Source organism: Perognathus longimembris, chromosome 17 (assembly GCF_023159225.1).
Source record: "Perognathus longimembris pacificus isolate PPM17 chromosome 17, ASM2315922v1, whole genome shotgun sequence".
Taxonomy (NCBI): domain Eukaryota; kingdom Metazoa; phylum Chordata; class Mammalia; order Rodentia; family Heteromyidae; genus Perognathus; species Perognathus longimembris.
In genome coordinates this window covers 6,919,637-6,933,771 of record NC_063177.1, presented here as the reverse complement: position 1 = coordinate 6,933,771, position 14,135 = coordinate 6,919,637, and the positions used below count along the sequence as shown (strand labels likewise).

General features: G+C 44.4%; 1 protein-coding gene across 1 annotated transcript in view; it reads left to right on the top strand.

Annotated features, from left to right (window-relative positions):
- Positions 1-14,135, top strand: part of Polr2a (RNA polymerase II subunit A) — a 47,610-nt gene that overhangs the window by 29,726 nt on the left and 3,749 nt on the right. Inside the window, exon 30 of the mRNA XM_048365422.1 lies at positions 2,584-2,590. The gene's annotated coding sequence lies outside the window, so the exon portion shown is untranslated. The remainder of the gene's footprint in view (positions 1-2,583; positions 2,591-14,135) is intronic.

Below are 14,135 nucleotides of genomic sequence, written 5' to 3'. Positions count from 1 at the left end.
GACGTAATATCTTCCCATGGGTGCAATGGAATCAATCTCCTTTCTCTGCCCTTTACCTTGTTTTTATTTGGCATTTGGAGGTGAGGGGCCAGAACTAACTTGAGACTCCTGGACTTTGGGCCTGGGGTCTAAAAACACACACAGAGAAGGGTTATTTCCCAGGAACCCTCTTTGATCTTAGTCTGAAGGGTTGTGAGAAGAGAGTCAATTTGTCTTCTATATTCCTCTGGGATTAGTGTGTTCACGATGAGACCCTGGGAAATGAGATTGCTCCTTCCCTTGTGTGGGGGTGTTACTGGAAACAGAAGCAAGTCCTCCACAGACATCAGCTGTGTGGGCCTCTTGAGCCTGTTTTTTAAAGCTACTCAGTTTGTGGTATTTTTGTTTTTGTTTTGTACCAGTATTGGGGTTTGTACTCAGGATCTAGTACTGCCCCTTGGCTTTTTCACCAAAGACTGGTGCTCTACCACATAAGCCATACTTCTGTTTCTTTCTTTTTGGTAGTTAATTGGAGATCAAAATCTCATGGACTTTCTTGCCCTGCTGGCATTGAGCCATGGCCCTCAGATCTCAGTTTCCTTTGAGTAGCTAGGACTACAGGTGTGGGTCACTGGTGCCCAGATTCTGTGATTTTTTTAAAATAGCACCCAGACTAGGACTGTCACCATCACCCTTTGCCTACACAGCAAGGAGTTTGGTTGTTCTATATATTTTAGGTGTTGTTAACTGTTCCTGGTTCCTGAATCCCTCCCCAAGACAGGCCACAGAAACCTCAATCTTCCTACCTTTTTCTGTCCTATAAACAGTTAAAAGAGATCACTATTCAGGAGGCTAAAATCTCAGGATTGTGGTTCAAAGCCAGCCCAAGCAGGAAAGTTCATGAGACTCTTATCTCCACTAAAAATACCCCCACCCCCGGCGCCCCCCCCCCCAAAAAAAAAGCTGAAGTAGAGCTGTGGCTCAAGTGATAGAATGCTAGCCTTGAGTTAAAAAAGTTCAGCGACCCATCGGTGCTGATGGCTCACACCTGTAGTCCTAGCTAATAAGGAGGCTGAAATCTGAAGATCACAGTTCAAAGCCAGCCCAGGCAGGAAAACTCAGTGGGACTCTTGTCTCCAATAAACTACTCAAAAAGGCCTGAAACTGCACTGAGGCTCCAGGGGTAGAGTGCTAGCTTTGTGTAAAAAGAAGTTCAGGGCCAGTGCCCTGAGCATCTGTTGGCTGTCAGCCTCAGGCCCAGTTCTACCCAGAAGCCTCCTCCAGCAGGATTCCATCAGGACTTGCGACAGGGCTCAGACACTTTGGCTGCACTTTGGCAGACACTAGGCCTGCACTGCAGAGCTGCTCACCTGAAATGCAAATTCCAGTCCCAGGACATAACTGGGTGAAAAGAAGTTTTAGGGTTGAGGCCTGGGCATCCTGGGTGATTTCTCTCCAAGTGACTCAGTTGTACACAAAAGTTTTAGCCAGGTGGCTCACGCCTGTTATCCTAGCTACAGAGGAGGCTGAGATTTGAGGATTGCAGCTCAAAGCCATGTAGGAAAGTCCATGAGACTCTTATCTCCAATTTTTAAAAAAATGCCCTCCCGCTTTAAGGACCTACTTGCAGCAGAAAAAGTACTCCAATTAATCCACTTTGTGGTCATCTCCCTTACCTCTCAGAGTCTAGATTTGTTTTTTTGTTGGATTTTTTTTTTTTTTTTTTTTTGCTTAAACTCTGGGTCTGGGCATTGTCTCTAAGCATTTTGGCTCAAGGCTAGCACTCTACCACTTGAGCCACAGCACTACTTCCTGCTTTTTGGTGGTTAATTGGCAATAAGAGTCTCACGGACTTTCCTGTCCTGGCTGGCTTCGAACTGCAATCCTCAATCTCAGTCTTCTGAGTAGCTAGGATTATAGGTGTGAGCCACCAGCACCCAGCTGTCTAGGCATTTTTCTGCCTATGAAGTGGGATGTATAATTTTACCACAGAGGTTTGTGGTAAGAAAGAGAGAGAGAGAGAGAGAGAGAGAAAGGAAGGAAAGAAGGATGGAAGGAAGGAAGGAAGAAAGGAAGGAAGGAAGGAAGGAAGAGAAAGGAAGAAAGAGAGAGAAAGAAAGATAGTCTATTGAGAGCATAAGACTGAGTTCAAGCCCTGGTTCCTGGAAAAAAAAACACATGGAAATACATAATGGGCCTGAGAATGTAGCTCAGTGCTAGTGGACTTGTGTAGCTGCTTACTGCGTGCCAGGCGCCAAGCCCATCCCAGAGTAATAAAGATTCACAAGGCAGATAGTCTTGCACTCACTGGCCTGTATAATGTAGTGAGGGAAGCAGAGGACAGATACAAATGGTGGCAGAAACACCTAGTGTTATGATGGGGAATGCCAAGGTAGGGGAAACCACAGGGAAGTGAGGTAGAACTTTAAGGGGCAGACCAGATTAGAGGCGCTATAAATTTATTATACAGGCTCTTTGATTTATGATGGGATATTAAGTTCTGATGTACTAGAGATAATATGAATCACAGTGAGTCATAAGTCATAGCACTTAACCATCTTACTTACCACACTAGACCTGGGCTGTGTTCTCCTGTTGTCCCCCTCCTCCCCTTGTCATCCCCATGTGGTGCCATCACCACCCCCCTCCAATGATTGCAGGGTCAACTGGTGTCACTGGACCTTGGAAATTATCAAAATTTGAAATACAGTTTCTACTGAATGTGTATAGCTTTTGCACTATTGTAAAGCCAAAAAAGTACAAGTTTTCTACTTTTTGTTTTTTTGCTGCTCCCAGGACTTGAACTCAGGGCCTGGGCACTGTTCTTGAGCTTCTTTTTCTCAAGGCTAGCACTCTACCACTTGAGCCACAGCGCTACTCCTGGCATTTTCTGAGTAGATTATTGGAGGCAAGAGTTTCAGAGACTTTCCTGCCCAGCTGGCTTCAAACTGAAATCCTCAGATCTCAGCTTCCTGAGTAGCTAGATTACAGACGTGAGCCACAGCACCTGGCTGTTTACTATTTCTGAATCCTGTCTGTCTGTGCATATGTGGATACAGGCACACACACGTGTGTACACACACACACACACACACACACACGAACATACTCCAGTCTCTTGTCAGGTACCCTGGTGCAGCAAGAAGATCATCACCAGATATGACCTCCTCAATCTTTCACCTCCAAAACTGAGCCAAAATAAATCTCTTTCTCTTAAACAAACCCAATCTGTGATATCGTATTATTGGCAACAGAAAATAAACTGATGCAGAGACTAAGGAAAGATGGTTACAGAAGGCATGGGGTGGAGGCACGGCTCAAGTGGTAGGCCCTCTAGGCTTTTTTTGTTGGAGACCATAAAGAAGAAAAGAAGTCTCAGCCAAGCATGGGAGCTTCACCCCTGTAATTCCAGCTACTCAGGAGGCTGAGATCTGAGGATCACAGCTCAAAGTCACCCAGACAGAAAAATTCCATGAGATTCTCACCTCCAATTAACCATCAGAAACTTGAAGTGGTGCTGTGGCTTAAAGTGGTAGAGCTCTAGCCTTGAGCAAAAGAGCTCAGGTTCAGTGAGTGCCCAGGCTCTGAGTTCAAGTCCCAGTACTGACACAAAAAGAATTTTTTTTTTGCCAGTCCTGGGGCTTGAACTCAGGGCCTGAGCAATGTCCCTAGCTTCTTTCTAAAGGCTCAAGGCTAGCACTCTACCACTTAAGCCACAGCACCACTTCTGGCCTTTTCTATGTATGTGGTGCTGAAGAATCAAACCCAGGGCTTCATGTATGCAAGGCAAGCACTCTACCACTAGGCCTTATTCCCAGCCCCAAAAAGAAGTTTTTTTTTTTGTCCTGGGGCTTGGACTCAGGCCCTGAGCACTGTCCCTGGCTTCTTCCGGCTCAAGGCTAGCACTCTGCCACGTGAGCCACAGCACCCCTTCTGGCCGTTTTCCATATATGTGGTACTGGGGAATTGAACTGAGAGCTTCATGTGTAGGAGGCAAGTGCTCTTGCCACTAGGCCATATTCCCAGCCCCCCAAAAGAAGTTTTTTTTTTTTTTTAAAGAAAAAAGAAAAGGAAACAAGGACTGAGCGAGCGGGAGATTACTAAATCTTACTAAAGAAGAGGCCTGGAGAACCTGTTCAGGGAGGGGAGGTGGAGAATAAAGTCATTGGCATGGTGGGTGTGGCAAGTAAGAGTGAAGAACGAAGGGGACCCAAGGCAGGACAGGGTCCTGAGTTGCTTGACTGATAAGCTTACTGAAGTAAATGCACTTACTAATTTTGACCCAAAGTGAGTGTGGTGGCATGGTACCAGGTCTCCCCTACTGTCCTGGTTTGGGCATGGAAAGTTTCTTATCCTGTGAGCCCCTCATTTGCAGCAAGTTGGGACCATGACTATCTGCTTCTAGGCTGTGATTGTCACTTAATATTTGTTAGTCATTACTGGCCTGGAGAGGTCGAAACATATTCATCCATAAGCCTCAGATGGTTCCAGGCACACAACAGTCAGAAAGGTATATGGTCTCTACCATTACAGATCTCAGGCAATTCTCTCTTTTCATATAATGAATGGATCTTAGTCAAACTAGGCTTCTAAACACAACAAAAGAAAATGTCTTCTTTCCTTCCATATTATGGTAGAAAATTTAAAAGTATAAGAGGGTAGGAAAAAAAATCTTGGCAGATTTTCTTTTAGTACTTTTCCTATACATTTCCCAAGTCATTTCCGATCAGTGTCCTAAAATGTGCAAGTCAATTTTAACTTTGGCTGCCAACCAAGAACAAAAAGGTTAAGTATATTGAATTAATTTTTCAAGTGAAGTTATGAGATCTATTGCCTCCAAGGGTCCAGTTCTGGTTTTTTCCATTAGCAGGTGTGATTCCTTGCCTGACAAAGGCAGGTAATGATTCTTGCTCCCTAGCAAGGCTTCCTGCTTTATACTTTTTTTTTCTTCTTTGTCCAAGTGAAAAAGCTGCATTCACTTGATAACAAAAATCAAGTTAAGGCTAGGCACCACTGGCCCACGCATGTCATCCTAGCTACTCAGGAGACTGAGATCTAATGATTACAGTTAGAAGCCAGCCCAGGCCAAAATAATAATAATAATAATAATAATAATAATGATAATGATAATAATAATGGTACTGGGGCTTGAACTCAGAGCCTGAGTTTCTTTTTCACTCACGGCTAGCACTCTATCACTTGAACCATAGCTCCAGTTCTAGCTTTTTTTGGCAGTTAATAAGAGATATGAGTGTCATGAGCTTTCCTGCCCGGGCTGGCTTCAAACTGTGTGATCCTCAGATCTCAGCCTCCTGAGTAGCTAGTATTACAGGCATGAACCATTTCCCAATGGTGACTATATATTAATTTTATATGATGTATGTGGGGCACTTTATGTTCAAATTATAACTTTTTTTTTCATGGCAGTGCTGGGGTTTGATCTCAGGGCCTTGCACCTGCTAGGCAGGTGCTGACCTACCATCTGGGCCAAGCCTTTCTTGTTCTAGTTTCTTTTCAGATGAGAACTCTCTTTTTGCCCAGGCCTGCTTGCATTGTGATCCTCCTATTTACATTTTTATAGTAGTTGGGATGACAGGCTTGTACAAGGATAACCAGCTATTGATTAAGAATAGGCGCTCAAACTTTTTGCCCATGTTGGCCTTGAACTACAATCTTCTTGTTTTCCACCTTCTGAGTAGATAAGATTGATTACAAATGTGAGCTACTAGCAGGGTGGCTGTGGCTCACACCTGTCATCCTAGCTACTCAGGAGGCTGAGATGAGGATCATGGTTCAAAGCCAGCCCAGGCAGGAAAATCTGTGTCTCTTATCTCCAATTAACCACCAGAAAATAGGAAGTGGCCCTGTGGCTCAAGTGGTAGAGAACCTTGAGCTAAAGAGCTCAGGGACAGTGCCCAGGCCCAGAGTTCAAGCCCCATGACCAACAACAACAACAACAAAAATGTGAACTACAGGGCTGGGAATATGGCCTAGTGGTAAAGTGCTCGCCTCGTATACATGAATCCCTGGGTTCGATTCCTCAGCACCACATATATAGAAAAAAGCCGGAAGTGGAGCTGTGGCTCAAGAGGTAGAGTACTAGCCTTGAGCAAAAAGAAGCCAGGGACAGTGCTCAGGCCCTGAGTCCATGCCCCAGGACTAGCAATAAAAACAAAACAAAACAAAAAAATGTGAACTACAGATACCTGATCCCAAACCACAACATTCTCCAAGCACTCAAATCTTTTATTTACTTGTTATTCCTAGGAGAATGTGTCAAGCATTTAGGTCCTTGATGGATGTCCTATCAATTAAATACAATTCTATAGCTTTTTTTTTCTCATTTAAGTCATTGATTTATTCTTTTTGGTGTTGTTGGTAGAAATCAGAAGTCCCTAGAATGACACACTCAGAAGGTACTTTACAGCAAGGGAAGGACTGACATTGTCCAAAAAGAAATGTACTCTTTACCCGATTTATGTAACTGTAACTCTGTATATCACCTTTACAATAACCATAAAATTCTTTCAAAAATTAGTTTAGGGCATAAAGGTGAGGTTTTGAATGACATACTTAGGATATAAACTCCAATCTGTAATAATGGATGGAAGGGTTGAAAGCTTTTAAACAAAGCATGCAAATATAATTGATTATTCCCACTCATTGTAGCTATGTACTGTAAAGTCACCTCAAAAACAGACTTAGCAAATACCGAATAATTTCTCCCAGGTCAACCCAGGTTCCTCTGCATCTCCACAGCATTCAGTTGATTGATACCCAGTTTTCTTTTGTCTTTGTCAGTTTTCAGCTGGGGACTTTAAGAGGGTTAAGGCAACCATTTTCCCCCTATGGTAATATTTAATCAAAAAATTACCTAAGTGTCCTAGAGTTTTCTCTGCTGATGTATATGTTGTACTAATTTCCCCCTAGGGTTCTGTCTAGCTGAAAATTCTGCCTAGAAACTTTGTGGTTAACTGATATGGAAAGGCTTTAGTTTGGAGGGCTGATGTCAACTGTCGTACTGCAGATGACCAGTAGAAGTTAGAATATTTTCTGTCAAAATGGTTGCACTGCATTTTGAGTGGCCACCATCTTTCAAGAAGCTATTTTAGTTAAGCCACATCTTGTATCTTTGTAAGTTTTTTTTGCCAGTCCTGGGGCTTGGACTCAGGCCCTGAGCACTGTCCCTGGCTTCTTTTTGTTCAAGGCTAGCACTCTGCCACTTGAGCCACAGCGCCACTTCTGTCCATTTTCTATATATGTGTGCTGGGGAATCGAACCCAGGGGCTTCATGTATAAGAGGCAAGCGCTCTTGCCACTAGGCCATATTCCCAGCCCATGTCTTTTCTTTTTTTGGTACTGAGAATGGAACCCAGGACTGTGCACTTGCAAGGCAAGTGCTTTGTCACTGAGCTACATAGCAGCTCCTTAATCCCTTTTTGTTTGTTTGTTTTTTGTTTTTGTTTGTTTTGTTTTTTTAGCCAGTCATGGGGCTTGAACTCAGGGCCTGAGCACTGTCCCTGGCTTCTTTTTGCTCAAGGCTAGCACTTGGCGACTTGAGCCACAGCGCCACTTCTGGCTTTTTCTATATATGTGGTGCTGAGGAATCAAACCCAGGGCTTCATGTATACGAGATGAGGACTTTACCACTAGGCCATATTCCCAGCCCCCTTAATCCCCTTTAAACTAGCCCATTGCATAAGATAGTGAACCTAAGTTCTGACTATTCAAGCAAGGGGCAATAATGGGATAAAACCTGGGTGGACTAAGCTACTCACATGCTTAGCTTCCTGTAGTAGCATGTTCTGCTGCAGAAGGAAAATTGTTTCTTGCTGAGTTCTTCTCGAGTTGCAGGTCCTCATTTCTACTCTAATATCCCAAGACACTTTCAACAACCCCAAATGTAAGAATAAGGAACAGTTTTTCTGGACTGCTCCCTTCATATTAGAAGCCTGAATTTCCCTAAGAAAAATTAGTTCACTTTCTTTGAAGGCAGGACAGCAGCCTGCTATGTCAAGCTGTATCTGAGGGAAGATGGAAGGAGATTGAGGAACACACACACACACACACACACACACACACACACACACACTCTACAGAAAGCTGCAACCAGGTGGACTGTCAGCACTCAGAAATCTGAGAGACTAAAGCAGTTCAAATTCTTGTTTGGTACATTTATTTACACAGGGTTTTTGCACAAGAAAGGGCAGGGACAGGTCAAGATGTTTGTGACAAGTTGTCTTTAGCAGGCACCAGTGGCTTTAGCAATAACAGGAAACAAAAGGCCTGCAGTTAGAGCTAGCTGAGCTCAATGTCTAGTACAGGTTGAGACTGGGAAAACATTCTCTTTTTATGGCTTCGGACTGATCATCTGTCGATTAGAAGTGTTGATCGCAAGTGTTGATTGGAAGTGTTGATCGAGAGCTGTGTCTCTGGCCCCCAACATCTCCCTATTTTTCTTTATTTAAAGCCACTGTTGGCTGTTCCAGCCCAAGATGATGATGTTGAGTCTTTTTTTTTTTTGCCAGTCCTGGGGCTTGGACTCAGTGCCTAAGCACTGTCCCTGGCTTCTTTTTGCTCAAGTCTAGCGCTCTTCCACGTCAGCCACAGCACCATTTCCGGCTTTTTCTATATATGTGGTGCTGAAGAATGGAACCCAGGGCTTCATGTATATGAGGTGAGCACTCTTGCCACTAGACTATATTCCCAGCCATGATCTTGAATCTTTAATCCAGAAATTCCTCTTTCAGCTGCCTTTCTGATGACTGTAGGAACAATATAAAAGAATATGATTGCAAGTCACAACTAAATACCATGAAGAGTGTTTTAAGACATTGAGATTAGGGGCTGGGGATATGGCCTAGTGGCAAGGGTGCTGAGGCCCTGGGTTCAATTCCCCAGCACCACATATACAGAAAAAAAACGGCCAGAAGTGGCGCTGTGGCTCAAGTGGCAGAGTGCTAGCCTTGAGCAAAAAGAAGCCAGGGACAGTGCTCAGGCCCTGAGTCCACGCCCCAGGACTGGCCAAAAAAAAAAAAAAAAAAAAAGACATTGAGATTAAAGCCTTGTATGTATATATGTATGGCAGTCCTGGGGCTTGAACTCAGGCCTGGGCGTTGTCCTTGAGCTCTTTTGCTTAAGGCTAGTGCTCTACTGCTTTGAGCCACAACACCACTTTTCTTAGTTTTTTATGGTGCGTAATTGAAGATAAGAATCTCACAGAGGGGCTGGGAATGTGCTTGCCTAGCATGCATAGAGCCCTGAGTTTGAGTCCTCAGTACCACATAAATAGAAAAGGCTGGAAGTGGTGCTGTGACTCAAGTGGTAGAGTGCTAGCCCTGAGCAAAAGCAGCTCAGGGACAGAGCCCAGCCAGGCCTTCAGTTCAAGCCCCAGGACTGGGGGCTAGGGGTTGGGGGAATCTCATGGACTTTTCTGCCCAGGCTGCTTGAAACCAAAAATCCTCAGATCTCAGCCTCCTGGGTAGCTAGGATTACAGGCGTGAGCCATTAGTGCCTACCTAGCCCTTTAATTCTTGTAAATTCTTGTGTGATATTTGTGCATGGGAAGACTCCTCTATATGTATCTTTTGGAACTGAATAATGCCAAATTTTTCAAACCAAGGTGGTCTTGGAACCTGGCCAGATTCCTTGCAAGTGAGCCTGCATTTGTGACTAATTGTACTGCCACCCATTATAATGAAGGCTGGTTACAGAAATAGATTTTAGTACTTCGTGGCAAAGGAGAGTTTGTTTATTTAGAGCATCCAATTCATTACCTAATAGAAGTACCGTTTGTTCCAGAGTATTTAGTTTGGCATTAATCCTAGAATCAAAATCAACCTGTGTCTCAAAGGTCTGGGACATGTTATGAGCCAACAGGTTTATTGCATGGCAGGTGTGAATGTTACAGTCAGGGTGACAGCAAATGTAACAAAAGTAGCTATATGTGTGACCAAGGACACTATACCTAAAATAACAAGTGAGGCCACTCATTTATATCTGGATAGATACTCGCGCATCTCTTTGACAACTTGTAATCCTTTATCAGCATGCCAAGGGCTAGTAAGATTACTAGGAATCATGATGAATGGCTGCCTGTGTAAAACCAGAAGATCCTTCCCTGTGTTTGTGCTAGAGATGCAATTTATCAAGTTACAATGACTACAAGTCACTTTCCACGTTCACCCATACTGAGTGGTGTTGAGTGAGCTGGCAAGAAGTAGAAAGGGAGGGCTGGGGATATGGCCTAGTGGCAAGAGTGCTTGCCTCGTATACATGAGGCCCTGGGTTCAATTCCCCAGCACCACATATACAGAAAATGGCCAGAAGTGGTGCTGTGCTCAGACCCTGAGTTCAAGCGCAGGACTGGCCAAAAAAAAAAAAAAGAAGTAGAAAGGGATGGCTCACACAGGCACAGGAACCTGTTCAATCTGTGCCTGCTCCCCTGGGATCTAACACAGAAGACTGATCATATTGATGAAACTGGTAGACATTAGAAGTTTTCATAAGTCCTGTAGGTCTGTGGGGACATCTCAATACTGCTGTTACCCAACCTCCTAGCACCATTTTATTTTATCTGTAGCTTGTTTTGTTTTGTTTTTGTTGCCAGTCCTGGGGCGTGGACTCAGGGCCTGAGCACTGTCCCTTGCTTCTTTTTGCTCAAGGCTAGCACTCTGCCACTTGAGCCACAGCTCCACTTCCAGCTTTTTCCCATATATGTGGTGCTGAGGAATCGAACCCAGGGCTTCATGTATACGAGGCGAGCACTTTAACACTAGACCATATTCCCAGCCTCTTATCTGTAGCTTTTTGAGTGGGAAAATGAATCAGTGGCTCAAGGAAAAAGATGTGTCATAACCTAAACCCCTGCTTATGTACATGAAGATGGAGCTGGATGGACAGCAATGTTATCTTGTATTTTACCTAAACCTTGACTTGACAAATATTCTTTTTGCTGTTGTTGTTTGGTTTTATTTTTTGCCAGTCCTGGGGCTTGAACTCAGGGCCTGAGCACTGTCCCTGGCTTCTTTTTGCTCAAGGCTAGCACTCTACACTTGAGCCACAGTGCCACTTCCAGTTTTTTGTATATGTGTGGTGCTGAGGAATCGAACCCAGGACTTCATGTATACGAGGCGAGCACTCTACCACTAGGCCATATTCCCAGCCTGACAAATATTCTTGATCTAGAATTTAGCTAGTAACTATTGGAGAGGGACTAAACACTAACACATCTTTTTTGGGGGGGCGGGGGGGCTATGAAAGGCATCATTTTTTTTTTTTTTTTTGGCCAGTCCTGGGGCTTGGACTCAAGGCTAGCACTCTGCCACTTGAGCCACAGCGCCACTTCTGGCTGTTTTCTATATATATGTGGTGCTGAGGAATTGAACCCAGGGCCTCATGTATACAAGGCAAACACTCTTGCCACTAGGCCATATCCCCAGCCCCTGAAAGGCATCATTTATACTGAAGAGAATAGACAGCTGGAGGTCTAGACTTATAGTAACACTCCCATTTTTGAAAAGATGTCTCTTTCCCATAACATAGCAAAGAGATCAACAAGACTATAGGGGGTGAAATGTCCACTATGACCCTCTCTATTTTCCCATCTTAGAAGTTGAGAACTTTGTGATACTTTTTTAGACTGATCCAAGGTATTAGTAGGTTTAGAGGGCCAGTTATTAGACAGCCAATGTCTAGCTACAATTACTGAGATATCTGCTTCAGGATTTAACAAGCCCCAAAAGGTCTTTTCATTACTTAATAATTTTTTGGCTTATTTTGGGTGATTTAAAAAAAAATTCAAAACACTTTAGACCACTTTAGACAACCTGAAACCGTGTGTGTGTGTGTGTGTGTGTGTGTGTGTGTGTGCATGTGTTTGTGTGTTTTAGGAGATTGAATTAATTAGGCAGAAATACCAGTGTTGCAGTTTTTTGGCATGATTGGATACTTTGAATTGTTTGCTGTTTGTTTTTGTTTTTGTTGGTCATGGGACTTGAACTCAGGGCCTGGATGCTGTCCCTGAGCTTTTTTGCCCAAGGCTAGTCCTCTACTACTTTGAACCATAGTACCACTTTTGGTTTCCTGGTGGTTAAACGGAGATGAGAGTCTCATGAATTTCCTGCCCAGGGTGGCTTTGAATCATGATCCTCAGATCTCAGCTTCTTGAGTAGCTAGGATTACAGGGAAGTGCCACCAGCGCCCATCTTGAATTGTTTTTGTAGCTTAAACCATCCTAATCTCTTCTTGGTAGTCCTCACTTATTACTCCAGGTAGAACTTGATGTCCCCTCCTGATGGCACTACTTCTACCTAATGTAAGCCTCCCCCTGTTCTCTTTTGAATAGGACCCTAAATTCCAGTCCTGCTTGACTGAGGTCCTTGATCAGGAGTTAATGCAAACTGGATGGCGGCACAGAAGTCCAGACCCGCACTCCCTTTGTGCCCCTGTAGAGTCTCAATGGTTGGCTATTTCAGTCTTGAGAAGGGGTAGAGTTCACTGCCTTCACTGTTTGGAAGGATGGGAGCTGGCCCCTCCTTCCATTTCCTAGAACCAAAAGATTGCCCTGAAAATCTGTCTTGGATCTACATTCATTAGCTTAATGGACCCCTCTTTTATAGTGGGGGGCAAATTCTGGGTTTTCTCATTCCCCCACCAGAAGCAGCCACCCCCTGAGGAGATTGCTGGGTTTTGTGCTGTCTGCACTGTCTAGCCAAGTGACCAGGCTTCCCACAACTAAAACACTCCTGGTTTGAGGCTGGCCCTTTTATGCCTTTAAGAAGAGCAGCTGTTGGCAGCCCCTCACGCATGAGCAGCCCTGGGCCTGCGCACAGGTGGAGCAATTCTCAGAGTAGTCTTACTTCAATGTGGCTGAAGGGCTATTTTCCACATAGGATTGGCATTTCCAAAAGCTAACTATTTTATGATCTTTTTTTTTCTTCTTCTGGATCTGAGGTGAGTCTACCTACATCTCTTGTTAATCTACTAACCAATTCCTCACAGGGTTCACTGGGACACTGGGTTAAACTGGTTAAATTGATTCCCGTGCCCCATCTCCTGATGGAGGAAGTTCCTTCCACACTTGCCTTTGCTAATCGTGCCATGACCACATAGGCTTCTAAAGGCATAAAAAGTTGCTGCTGCACTCTTTGATATTGGCCCCGAACCAGCACCATGTCCTAGTAACATTTCCATTCTGGTGCCTGGGGCAGTGTGATCTTGGCACAACTCAGTATAGGCTATCCTCCACAACAGATATTGACACACACACTCACCTTTTTTTTTTTCTTTTTTTTGGCCAGTGCTGGGCTCAAGGCCTGAGCACTGTCCCTGGCTTCTTCTTCTTCTACGTTTTTTGTTTTCTGCTAATGGCTAGCACTCTACCACTTGAGCCACAGCGCCACTTCTGGCTTTTCCTATATATATAGTGCTGAGGAATGGAACCCAGGGCTTCATGTATACGAGGCAAGCATTCTACCACTAGGCCATATTCCCAGCCCTTGACCCCCTTTTAAAACTGCCCTGGCAAGATCAGCCCAGTTGTTGGGAGGAGGAGCTCAAGGCTTTCAAGAAGACCCATGGTGAAGGCAGCCATAGGCCCACAAGCCTCAACAACTGTGTTTAGCTCTTTTAGGGTTTTAAAAAGCACTGGCTCATGATATTGTGGATTTTGGCCAGGACTGTTCTCTCAAACACAGGGAAAGCCTAGAAACCAGGCAAATCCTCTCCTGCTCCGCGTGCTCTTGAAGGGCAGCCTATAAAGGTGATCGTGCCTTGAGGTTTCTTTTTGACCAAGCTGGAAGCCCTAGACTCATGACATGAGAGAGAGGTTAATTTTTCAGCCACATGATCATAGTCTGCGTCGTGACCAGTGTTCCATTCTGAATCACCTTTTTCTGGTTCAGGGCCTGATCCTTGACCACAGAGGCACTAGCTCCTTTTGCTGTTTACTGTTGTTGTTGAAGTGCCATACTTTGAAGTCAGGCCCCATTTTACCACGTGAACCCCATTTTAGAATCGAACCCTGAGCCAATCAGATTTGTACCTGTGTCCTAATCTTGCTTGCTTGAACACCTGATTGTTGTAACCTTGTTCTTTGCCTTTATAAGCCCTGTGCAATCGCAGCTCAGGGCTCCCTCCTAACCTCCGCTGTGTTG